Genomic DNA, 12,245 nt, shown 5'->3' on the forward strand with positions numbered 1-12,245 from the left:
GAGACAATATCAACTATCACCAGATGGCAAAAGGCAAGCACAAGAACCCTACCAACAGATACCAAGGCCACATGGCAGCATCAGAACTCAGTTTTCCCACCACAGCAAGTCCTGGATACCCCCAACACACCAGAAAAGCAAGAGTTGGATTTAAAATAGTATCTCATGATGCTGACAGAGGGTTTCAAGAAAGACTTAAATAACTCCCTTAAAGAAATACAGGAGAACATCCATCAACAGGTAAAAGCCCTTAAAGAGGAAACACAAAAGTCCTTTAAAGAAATACAGGAGATCATGGGTCAACAGGCAGAAGCCCTTAAAGAAGAAGCACAAAAATCCCTTAACGAATTACAGGAAAACACAAACAATCAAGTGAAGAACTGAACAAAACCTTCCAGGATCTAAAAGTGGAAGTAGAAACAATAAAGAAATCACAAAGTGAGACATCTCTGGAGATAAAAAACCTTGGAAAGAATTCAGGAGTCATAGATGCAAGCATCAACAACAGAATACAAGAAAGATAAAAAAGAAACTCAGGTGCTGAAGATACCATAGAAAACATTGACTCAACAGTCAAAGACAATGCAAATGCATAAAGCTGGTAACTCAAAACATCCAGGAACTCCAGGACACAATGAGAAGACCAAACCTGAGGATTATAGGTATAGAAGAGAGCAAGGATTTATATCTTAAAGGCCCAGTAAGTATCTTCAACAAAATTGTAGAAGAAAACTTCCCTATCCTAGAGAAGGAGATGCCCATAAACATACAAGAAGCCTTCAGAACTCCAAACAGACTGGACCAGAACAGAAAGTCCTTCCAGCACATAATAATCAAAACACCAAATGCACTAAACAAAGAAAGAATATTAAAAGCAGTATCAAAAAATGGTCAAGTAACTTATAAAGGCAGACCTATCAGAATCACACCAGACTTCTCACCAGAGATGATGAAAGCTAGAAGATCCTGGGCAGACCTCATACAGACCCTAAGAGAACACAAATGCCAGCCCAGGTTACTATACCCAGCAAAACTCTCAATCATCATAGATGGAGAAACCAAGATATTCCATGATAAAACCAAATTTACACAATATCTGTGTAAATCTCAAATTGAGCCCTACAAAGGATAATTGATGGAAAATGCCACCAGAAGAAGGTAAACTACACACTAGAAAAAGCAAGAAAGTAATCTTCTTCCAGCAAACCCAAGAGAAGATACCCACACAAACATAAAAATAACATCAAAAATAACAGGAAGCAACAATTACTATTCCCTAATATCTCTTAACAACAATGGACTCAACTCCCCAATAAAAAGACATAGACTAATGAAATATTTCTCATGTAAATCTTCAATTTTATAAGAAAATGTTTGTAATTCTCCTTTTAATTAGTAATTTCTTTTGTGTCTACCATTTTATCTGCATTATTTTTCATGATACTCTTCAATTTTAATGTCTTTCTATATGCTTCCTCTATTTTATCAGAAATGTTTTCAACGTAAATCTTTGATTTTACCACAAATGTTTCTAATTCCAATTTCAATTAATTTAGCTTTATATCTACCATTTTTATGTAAAATTTTCCATGAAATAGTTAATTTTAACATGTTTGTCGGGCGGCGGCGGCGGCGGCGGCGGCGGCGGCGGCGGCGGCGGTAGCAGTGGCTGCTCCAGCTGAAGGGCCATAAGCAGTGGAACCAAGGCGACACAGGGTCCAGTTAGGCCCTGCGCCCACGACCACTGACCTTCGCTGACCAGCCGGGCGGCAAGCAACTGCGGTTCTGCGGAGCCTTTCGCTGCACGGAAGCCACTTCAGAACTCGGCTGCCCGCCAGTCAGGAGAGACTCACCGCCATCTTGATCCCGGGCTCCAGAGATCGGTCAGACTGAGGTACACAAACATAATCCTAGGCCCAACACCGCAGGGGTCTGAGCCAGACGGGCGTTGGCCTGCACCCAGGCCCTGGGCTGTTCGAGTGGCCATCGGGGCGCCAACCCAGCCAGGAGTTTTTTTTTTGCCCCGGCCTGTGCACGCGCCGCCATTTTGCCTACAGGAGCCAGAGTGCTCGGGAGGGCAGAGACTGCTAACAAGCGTAGCCTGAGGCTAACAAAACGGGGGTCTAGGCCCCAAAAGGCACAGGACTGACCCCAAGAACTGGGCGGCTTGGTGGGCCATCTGTGTGTCGACCAGCCCAGGAGGTTATTAGCACAACAGACTCTCCCGGTGCTTTCGCGGAGCGCGGACGCGCACGCCCGCCATCCGGGTCACCTGGCGGACCCAAATAACAGACATAGCCCTAGGGGAACTTTGCTCGGACCTTGGCCTCCCAGGCGTTTGCCTGGACTCAGGGCCCAGGCGACAAGGCTAACCTAGTGTGCGCCAGCCCGGTTGGGGAAATCGGCTGCCCAGCGGAGTGAGCGGAGCACAGGGGAGGTCACAGCAACATTCACCTTCGGAGCTCCCTGGGGGTGCACACGGGTTCCACCTGGTCCACAGACACAATCTGGGGCAAGGCCTCAGGCAGAAGCCCCCAGCTCAACTCTCTCCGCTTCAGATCAGCCTGGGTGGCCGCCACATCTCCAGGTCCCTCAAGAGGCTAGTGGGGGCTTCCGGGCGGCCAGCTGGGAGAAGTCGGTGTGCTCCAATAAATCCTGCGGGCCCCAGCGGGAGCCTTCAGGTGCCTGCTTCGGGATCTGAACAGCCTGGACAACAGCACCCTGTCTATAGGCAGTGCAGAGTGTAAGCTGTGCACCAGAGGCCAACGGGGAAGGGGCAGCTTGCACTGGTGAGTCCAGCACTGACAAGACCAAGTAACACCAGTGAGAGCTAGATGGCAAAAGGCAAACGCAGAAACGTCACTAACAGAAATCAAGGCAATATGGCAACATCTGAACCAAATTCTCCTCTACCAGCAAGTCCTGGATACCCCATCACACCAGTAAAACAAGATTTGGATTTAAAATCACTGGTCATGATGCTGGTACAGGAACACATGAAGGACATTGAGGAGAAAATGGATCAAAAGTTAGAAGCCCTTGCAAGGGAAACACAAAAATCATTGAAAGAAATCCAGGAGAATACAAAAGCCAACAAGGAGGAAATGCAAAAAACACTTAAAGAAATACAGGAGAACTTTGCTCAACAGGCTGAGGTCATGAAAGACGAAACACAAAAATCTCTTAAAGAAATACAGGAGAACTTTGGTCAACAGGCTGAGCTCATGAAAGAGGAAACACAAAAATCTCTTAAAGAATTACAGGAAAACACAAACATGCAAGGGAAGGAGCTAAGCAAAACCATCCAGGATCTAAAATCAGAAGTAGAAACAACTAAGAAAACTCAAAGGGAGACAACTTTGGAGATAGAAAGCCTTGGGAAGAAATCAGGGGACAGAGATGCAAATATCAACAACAGAATACAAGAGATAGAAGAAAGAATCTCAGATGCTGAAGATTCCATAGAAACCATGGACTCAACAGTTAAAGAAAATGCAAAGTGCAAAAAGCTTGTAACCCAAAATATCCAGGAAATCCAGGACACAATGAGAAGACCAAACCTAAGGATTATAGGCATAGATGAGAGTGAAGATTTACAACTTAAAGGGCCAGCAAATATCTTCAATAAAATTATGGAAGAAAACTTCCCTAACCTAAAGAGAGAGATGCCCATGAATATACAAGAAGCCTACAGAACTCCAAACAGACTGGACCAGAACAGAAATACTTCCCGTCACATAATAATCAAAACACCAAATGTTCTAAACAAAGAAAGAATACTAAAGGCAGTAAGAGAAAAAGGCCAAGTAACATATAAAGGAAGACCTATCAGAATCACAGCAGACTTTTCACCTGAGACTATGAAGGCTAGAAGGTCCTGGGCAGATCTCATGCAGACTCTAAGAGAACACAAATGCCAACCAAAACTACTATATCCAGCAAAACTCTCAATCACCATAGATGGAGAAACTAAGATATTTCACGACAAAACCAAGTTCACCCAATATCTATCCACAAACCCAGCCCTAAAAAGGATAATAGGAGGACAACACCAATACAAGGAGGGAAACTCCACCCTGAAAAAAGCAAGATAGTAACCTTTCATCAAACCCAAATAAGTTAAGCAATCAAATTTAAAAAATAACGTCAAAAATGATAGGAAGTAACAATCACTATTCCTTAATATCTCTTAACATCAATGGACTCAATGCCCCAATAAAAAGACACAGACTAACTGACTGGATACGTAAACAGGACCCTACATTTTGCTGCTTACAGGAAACACACCTCAGGGTCAAAGACAAACACTACCTTAGAGTAAAAGGCTGGAAGACAATTTTACAAGCAAATGGTCTCAGGAAACAAGCTGGAGTAGCCATTTTAATATCAGATAAAATTGACTTTCAACCCAAAGTCATCAAAAGAGACTCTGAGGGACACTTCTTGCTGGTCAAAGGAAAAATACAACAAGAAGAACTCTCAATCCTGAACATCTATGCTCCAAATGCAAGGGCACCCTCTTTCATAAAAGAAACTTTATTAAAACTCAAAGCACACATTGCACCTAACACAATAATTGTGGGTGACTTCAACACTGCACTTTCCTCAATGGACCGATCAGGAAAACAGAAACTAAACAAGGACACAATGAAACTAATTGAAGCTTTGGACCAATTAGATTTAACTGATATATATAGAACATTCTATCCTAAAACAAAAGAATATACCTTTTTTTCAGCACCTCATGGTACCTTCTCCAAAATCGACCATATAATGGGTCACAAGACAGACCTCAACAAATATAAAAAGATAGAACTAATCCCATGCCTCCTATCTGACCACTATGGAATAAAAGTGGTCTTCAATAGCAACAGAAACAACAAAAAACCCACAAACACGTGGAAATTGAACAATACTCTACTCAATGACACCTTGGTCAAGGAAGAAATAAAGAAAGAAATTAAAGACTTTTTAGAACACAATGAAAAGGAAAACACAACATACCCAAATCTATGGGACACAATGAAAGCAGTGCTAAGAGGAAAACTCATAGCCCTGAGTGCCTCCAAAAAGAAAATGGAGAGAGCATACATTACCAACTTAATGACACACCTGAAAGCCCTAGAACAAAAAGAAGCTATTTCACCCAGGAGGAGTAGAAGGCAGGAAATCATCAAACTCAGGGCCGAAATCAATCAAGTAGAAACAAAGAGAACCATACAAAAAATCAACAAAACTAGGAGCTGGTTCTTTGAGAAAATCAACAAGATAGATAAACCCTTAGCCAGACTGACCAAAGGGCACAGAGAAAGTATCCAAATTAACAAACTTAGAAATGAAAAGGGAGACATAACAACGGAAACTGAGGAAATCCAAAAAATCATCAGATCCTACTACAAGAGCCTGTACTCAACACAACTGGAGAATCTGGAGGAAATGGACAATTTCCTTGACAGATACCAAATACCAAAATTAAATCAGGACCAACTAGACCATCTAAACAGTCCCATAAAGCCTAAAGAAATAGAAGGAGTCATAGAAAGTCTTCCAACCAAAAAAAGCACAGGACCAGATGGTTTCAGTGCAGAATTCTACCAGACCTTCAAAGAAGAGTTAACACCAATACTCTTCAAACTATTCCACAAAATAGAAACAGAAGGAACACTACCCAATTCCTTCTACGAAGCCACAATTACGCTGATACCAAAGCCACACAAAGATCCAACAAAGAAAGAGAACTTCAGACCAATTTCCCTTATGAACATCGATGCAAAAATACTCAACAAAATTCTTGCCAACCGAATCCAAGAACACATCAAAACGATCATCCACCATGATCAAGTAGGCTTTATCCCGGGAATGCAGGGTTGGTTCAATATACGGAAATCCATCAATACAATCCACTACATAAACAAACTCAAAGAACAAAACCACATGGTCATTTCATTGGATGCTGAAAAAGCATTTGACAAAATTCAGCATCCTTTCATGCTTAAAGTCTTGGAGAGAACAGGAATTCAAGGCCCATACCTAAACATAGTAAAAGCAATATACAGCAAACCGGTAGCCAGCATCAAACTAAACGGAGAGAAACTTGAAGCAATCCCACTGAAATCAGGGACCAGACAAGGCTGCCCCCTTTCTCCTTATCTTTTCAATATTGTACTTGAGGTACTAGCTCGGGCAATTCGACAACATAAGGAGGTCAAAGGGATACAAATTGGAAAGGAGGAAGTCAAACTATCATTATTTGCAGACGACATGATCGTCTACCTAAGTGACCCAAAGAACTCCACTAGAGAGCTCCTACAGCTGATAAACAACTTCAGCAAAGTGGCAGGTTACAAAATCAACTCAAGCAAATCAGTGGCCTTCCTATACTCAAAGGATAAGCAGGCTGAGAAAGAAATTAGGGAAATGACCCCCTTCACAATAGCCACAAACAGTATAAAGTATCTTGGGGTAACTCTTACCAAACATGCGAAAGATCTGTATGGCAAGAACTTCAAGACTCTGAAGAAGGAAATGGAAGAAGACCTCAAAAAATGGGAAAACCTCCCATGCTCATGGATCGGTAGAATCAATATAGTTAAAATGGCCATTTTGCCTAAAGCACTATACAGATTCAATGCAATACCCATCAAAATCCCAACTCAATTCTTCACAGAGTTAGAAAGAGCAATTATCAAATTCATCTGGAACAACAAAAAACCCAGGATAGCTAAAACTATTCTCAGCAACAAAAGAAAATCTGGGGGAATCAGTATCCCTGACCTCAAGCAATACTACAGAGCAATAGTGTTAAAAACTGCATGGTATTGGTACAGTGACAGGCAGGAGGATCAATGGAACAGGATTGAAGATCCAGAAATGAACCCACACACCTATGGCCACTTGATCCTCGACAAAGAGGCTGAAAACATCCAATGGAAAAAAGATAGCCTTTTCAACAAATGGTGCTGGTTCAACTGGAGGTCAGCATGCAGAAGAATGCGAATTGATCCATCCTTGTCTCCTTGTACTAAGCTCAAATCCAAATGGATCAAGGACCTCCACATAAAGCCAGACACTCTGAAGCTAATAGAAAAGAAACTGGGGAAGACCCTTGAGGACATCGGTACAGGGAGAAAGTTTCTGAACAGAACACCAATAGCTTATGCTCTAAGAGCAAGAATTGACAAATGGGACCTCATAAGGTTACAGAGTTTCTGTAAGGCAAAGGACACCATCAAGAGGACAGATCGGCAACCAACAAATTGGGAAAAGATCTTCACCAATCCTACATCAGATAGAGGGCTAATATCCAATATATATAAAGAACTCAAGAAGTTAGACTCCAGAAAACCGAACAACCCTATTAAAAAATGGGGTACAGAGTTAAACAAAGAATTCTCACCTGAAGAACTTCGGATGGCGGAGAAGCATCTTAAAAAATGCTCCACTTCATTAGTCATTAGGGAAATGCAAATCAAAACAACCCTAAGATTTCATCTTACACCAGTCAGAATGGCTAAGATTAAAAATTCAGGAGACAGCAGGTGTTGGAGAGGGTGCGGAGAAAGAGGAACACTCCTCCACTGCTGGTGGGGTTGCAAATTGGTACAACCACTTTGGAAAGCAGTCTGGCAGTTCCTCCGAAAACTGGGCACCTCACTTCCAGAAGATCCTGCTATACCACTCCTGGGCATATACCCAGAGGATTCCCCACCATGTAATAAGGATACATGCTCTACTATGTTCATAGCAGCCCTATTTATAATTGCCAGATGCTGGAAAGAACCCAGGTATCCCTCAACAGAAGAGTGGATACAAAAAATGTGGTATATCTACACAATGGAGTACTATTCAGCCATTAGAAACAATGAATTCATGAAATTCTTAGGCAAATGGATGGAGCTAGAGAACATCATACTAAGTGAGGTAACCCAGACTCAAAAGGTGAATCATGGTATGCACTCACTAATAAGTGGTTATTAACCTAGAAAACTGGAATACCCAAAACATAATCCACACATCAAATGAGATACAAGAAGAAAGCAGGAGTGGTCCCTGGTTCTGGAAAGACTCAGTGAAACAGTATTTGGCAAAACCAGAACGGGGAACTGGGAAGGGGTGGGAGGGAGGACAGGGGAAGAGAAGGGGGCTTACGGGACTTTCGGGGAGGGAGTGGGGGGGGGCTAGAAAAGGGGAAATCATTTGAAATGTAAATAAATTATATCAAATAAAAAAAAAGACAAAAAAAAATAAAATAAAATAAAAAATCATAAAAAAAAAAAAACAAAAAACATGTTTGTCTATTTATTTCTTGAATTTTACCAGAAATATTTTCCATGTAAATCTTCAATGTGATCTGAAAATGTTTATAATTCCACCTTCGATCAACTTAGAATTCTCTTTATGCCTATCATTTTATCTATATAATTTCCATGATAATCTTTAATTTTAAGATGTTTTTCTATATATTTCTACAGTTTTATCAGAAATCTTTTCCATGTAAATCTTCAAGTTTATCATAAATGTTTATATTTCCACTTTTAATCAACTTAGGAATACTTTCATGCCTACCATTATATCTATATAAAATTTTCCATGATAATCTTCAATTCTAACATGTTTTTCTATATTTTTCTACAATTTTATCAGAAATATTTTTCATGTAAATCTTCAATTCTCTCATAAAATTATTCTATCCCATATTTCCATTATTTTAGCAATGTTTTACATGTCTAACACTTTACTCCTTAATTTTCCATGAAAATAGTCAATTTTAACGTGTTTATCTGAAATATTTTTCGTGTAAATCTTTAATTTTATCATAAAGTGTTTCTACTTTCCTTTAATTCCCTTTTCAATAAAGAAATAAAAAAATACAGACATAAAAAGACACATCATACACACGGATCTAAAACACAATCTAAAAAAATAAAGTAGCATGCCAGGAATTATGTTACTTTTATTCATTGAATTATTTTTCTCTATTGCCTCTCAGATAATGCTTTCATTGGGTGTGTACAATTTTGAGGGTTCAAATTGTCCTTTAAAAAAAACTTACATTCTTTACATAGTGCATCCACAATTCACTCCCTCACCTCACATCTCAAAAATACATTTAATAGAGTACACTGCAAGGAAAAGCTGGGTGGTGGTGGTATGCAACTTTAATCCCAGCTCTTGGGAGGCAGAGACAGGGAGATCTGGTCTACAGAGTGAGCTACAGGAAAACCAAGAATAGAGAAATCCTGTCTCAAAAAAATGCATTTAGAAGGGTCATTTAAGATACAACAAAACAGCAACCAACAGACTAGGAAAAGATCTTTACCAATCCTACATTTGATAGAGGGCTAATATAAAATATATACAGAGAACTCAAAAAGTTAGACTCCAGAGACCCAAATAACCCTATTAAAAAATGTGGTACAGAGCTAAATGAAGAATTCTCAACTGAGGAATACAGAATAGCTGAGAACCACCTAAAGAAATATTCAACATCTTTAGTCATCAGGGAAATGCAAATTGTGGCCATCATGAGGCTCCATGCCTCTGGGGTCTTGATCATTTATATTTACCATTAATGTTCCTGATTCCCCTTGATTTCCTGGTTTCTCATAGTGATGGTCACAGTATACTTGAAATTTTTAAATGACAAGGTCCTCTGCTGGGTAGGTGTTCATACAAATATAACAATAATAATGTGTCTATCATTCCAGGATCCACTGGTGACATTGTGCTGACCCAGTCTCCTGCTTCCTTGGCTGTGTCTCTCGGGCAAAGGGCCACCATCTCCTGCAGGGCCAGCCAAAGTGTCAGTACATCTAGCTATAGTTTTATGCACTGGTACCAACAGAAACCAGGACAGCCACCCAAACTCCTCATCTATGGTGCATCCAACCTAGCATCTGGGGTCCCTGCCAGGTTTAATGGCAGTGGGTCTGGGACAGACTTCACCCTCACCATCAATCCTGTGGAGGCTGAAGATGCTGCAACCTATTACTGTCAGTATGATAAAGAGTTTCCACCCACAGTGCTCCAGGGCTGAACAAAAACCTCCAGAGGTTGCAGCTCACTGAGGCTCAGTCAGTCTCTCAGTTCTCCCTTATTCTCTAACATCTCAACACAGAGCTCAAGGCTAGTTTGGAAAAAAATCTCAAATAATAAAATATGTTTTATAAACAAATGTGTATGTTTGTCCCATTCTTCATGCTTTGTAATTTAATTATATCCCAGCAAAATATATGATTGTTTAATTATTATTTATCATTTAAAGTTATATTAACACATATTTACTTTTGGATAATTTTCTCTTCTCCCCTCACTCCCTGACCACACCTCTGCCTGTTCCCTCACCCTCAGAATCCTCCTTTGACTTTTCAGTCACTGAGGACTTACTGTCTCTTATTTCTACTTCTGAAAATAAAAAAAGATAATAAATACAAATTATGTCACTAAGAAATAGTGTTAACCAAAGACATTTACAAAAGGGACTGTGTGTGTGTGTGTGTCAGTGTTTATGTGTCTCTGTGTGTGTGCGTCAGTATTTATGTGTCTGTGTGTGTGTGTGTGTGTGTGTGTGTGTGTGTCTGTGTGTGTATGTGTGTCAGTGTATGCTTGAGTGTGTGTACGTACAACTTGCTGGAGTTAGGAGTTAGTTCTTTCTTTCCAACAGGTCCAGTCTGGGAATCAAACCCAGGTCATCAGTCTTCTGTGAGCATGCTTCCTGGTTCAAGGTAAGAAACAGTGCCAGACTGGGGTACTATTTCTTTCCCTTTAATCATTTATTTTTATTTTAAATTGTGTACATTGGGAGAGGGCTGCAAGTGTGAGTTCTCATAGCAGTCAGTAGGGGGCATCAGATCCCAGGGAGCTGGAGATACAGGAGGTTTTGAACTAGTTGATGTACTGGGTGCTGAAAACCAAACTTCGGTCCATTGCAAGAGCAAGAAGACCTTTGAACTGCTAACTCATTTATTTACCTCTGATCTACTATTTATTAAGGTACTCCTTTAGATTTAGTAACTCCTTTTTCCCCTGAAACAATGGAAGACTTGATAGGAGCATAGTTGTCCATCATTTAAGTTAAAAAGAGCATTGAGTAGTTAAGCTTGTTAGTTAATCATTCAAATACAGGCTTACATTCCCATCCCAGTGGTTTTTTTTTATAATATTTTTATTTTCTATATTCTTTGTTTACATTTCAAATGATTTCCCCTTTCCCAGCTCTCCCCTCCCCGTATGTCCCATAAACCTTCTTCTCTCCATCCATTCTCCAATCACCTCCCTCCTTTTTCTCTGTCCTCATATTCCCCTCCAATGCTAGATCAATCCTTTCCAGGATCAGGACCCTCTCCATACTTCTTCATGGGAGGCATTTGTCATGCGATTTGTGCCTTGGGTATTCAGGGCTTCTGGGCTAATTAATATCCACTTATCAGAGATTGCATTCCATGTATATTCTTTGGTGACTGGGTTACCTCACTTTGGATGATATTTTCCAGATCAAACCATTTGCCTAAAAATTTTGTGAATTCATTGTTTCTGATTGCTGAGTAGTATTCCATTGTGTAAATATACCACGTTTTCTGTATCCACTCCTCCTTTGAGGGGCATCTGGGTTCTTTCCAGCTTCTGGCTATTATAAATAAGGCTGCTATGAACATAATGGAGCATGTGTCTTTATTGCATGCTGGGGAATCCTTTGGGTATATGCCCAGGAGAGGTATAGCAGGGTCCTCCGGAAGTGTCATGTCCAGTTTTCTGAGGAACTGCCAGTCTGATTTCCAAAGTGGTTGTACCATCTTACAGCCCCACCAGCAGTGGAGGAGTGTTCCTCCTTCTCCACATCCTCGCCAACACCTGATGTCTCCTGAATTGCTTTTCTTTGCTTGCCCTCCCAAACAGCCTGCTATAGTCACTGAGAAACATAGACTGTGCTACAGCTATTTTCCTGCTTGTGTTCCAATATCTCGATCTCGGTGTCCATTCTCAAATTTTTAGTTTCAGATTTATTGATATATCCTTTTGTCGCCATCAAATATTCATTTTTAACAGCTTCTATATTTGCGTTCAATGTCTTCCTGCTCCTATTTTTTTAGCAAATTATTTTTTTATTTTCTATATTTTGTTTACATTACAAATGCTTTCCCCTTTCCCAGTTCCCTCCTCCATAAAAGTCCCAAAAGCCCTCTTTCCTCTGCCCATTCCCCAATCACCCCCCTCTCATTTATCTTTCCTGGTACTCCCCTACAATG

At 40.5% G+C, this 12,245-nt stretch overlaps 1 long non-coding RNA gene and 1 gene segment (V, D, J or C); one reads left to right on the forward strand and one right to left on the reverse strand.

The window, feature by feature from the left end:
* LOC127677136 (Ig kappa chain V-III region MOPC 321-like) overlaps positions 1–12,245 on the forward strand; it is a 198,845-nt gene that overhangs the window by 39,554 nt on the left and 147,046 nt on the right.
* The window catches only part of LOC127677183 (uncharacterized), a 110,315-nt gene that overhangs the window by 11,170 nt on the left and 86,900 nt on the right, over positions 1–12,245 (reverse strand). The window contains exon 3 of one of the 2 annotated variants that reach the window (XR_007976505.1): positions 9,791–9,889. The exons of the other annotated variant lie outside the window; for it this stretch is intronic. This is a non-coding gene — a long non-coding RNA (uncharacterized LOC127677183). Of the gene's footprint in view, positions 1–9,790; positions 9,890–12,245 lie in introns of those variants that run through there. 2 annotated transcript variants of the gene reach the window in all.

This window comes from Apodemus sylvaticus, chromosome 2, assembly GCF_947179515.1.
Source record: "Apodemus sylvaticus chromosome 2, mApoSyl1.1, whole genome shotgun sequence".
Taxonomy (NCBI): domain Eukaryota; kingdom Metazoa; phylum Chordata; class Mammalia; order Rodentia; family Muridae; genus Apodemus; species Apodemus sylvaticus.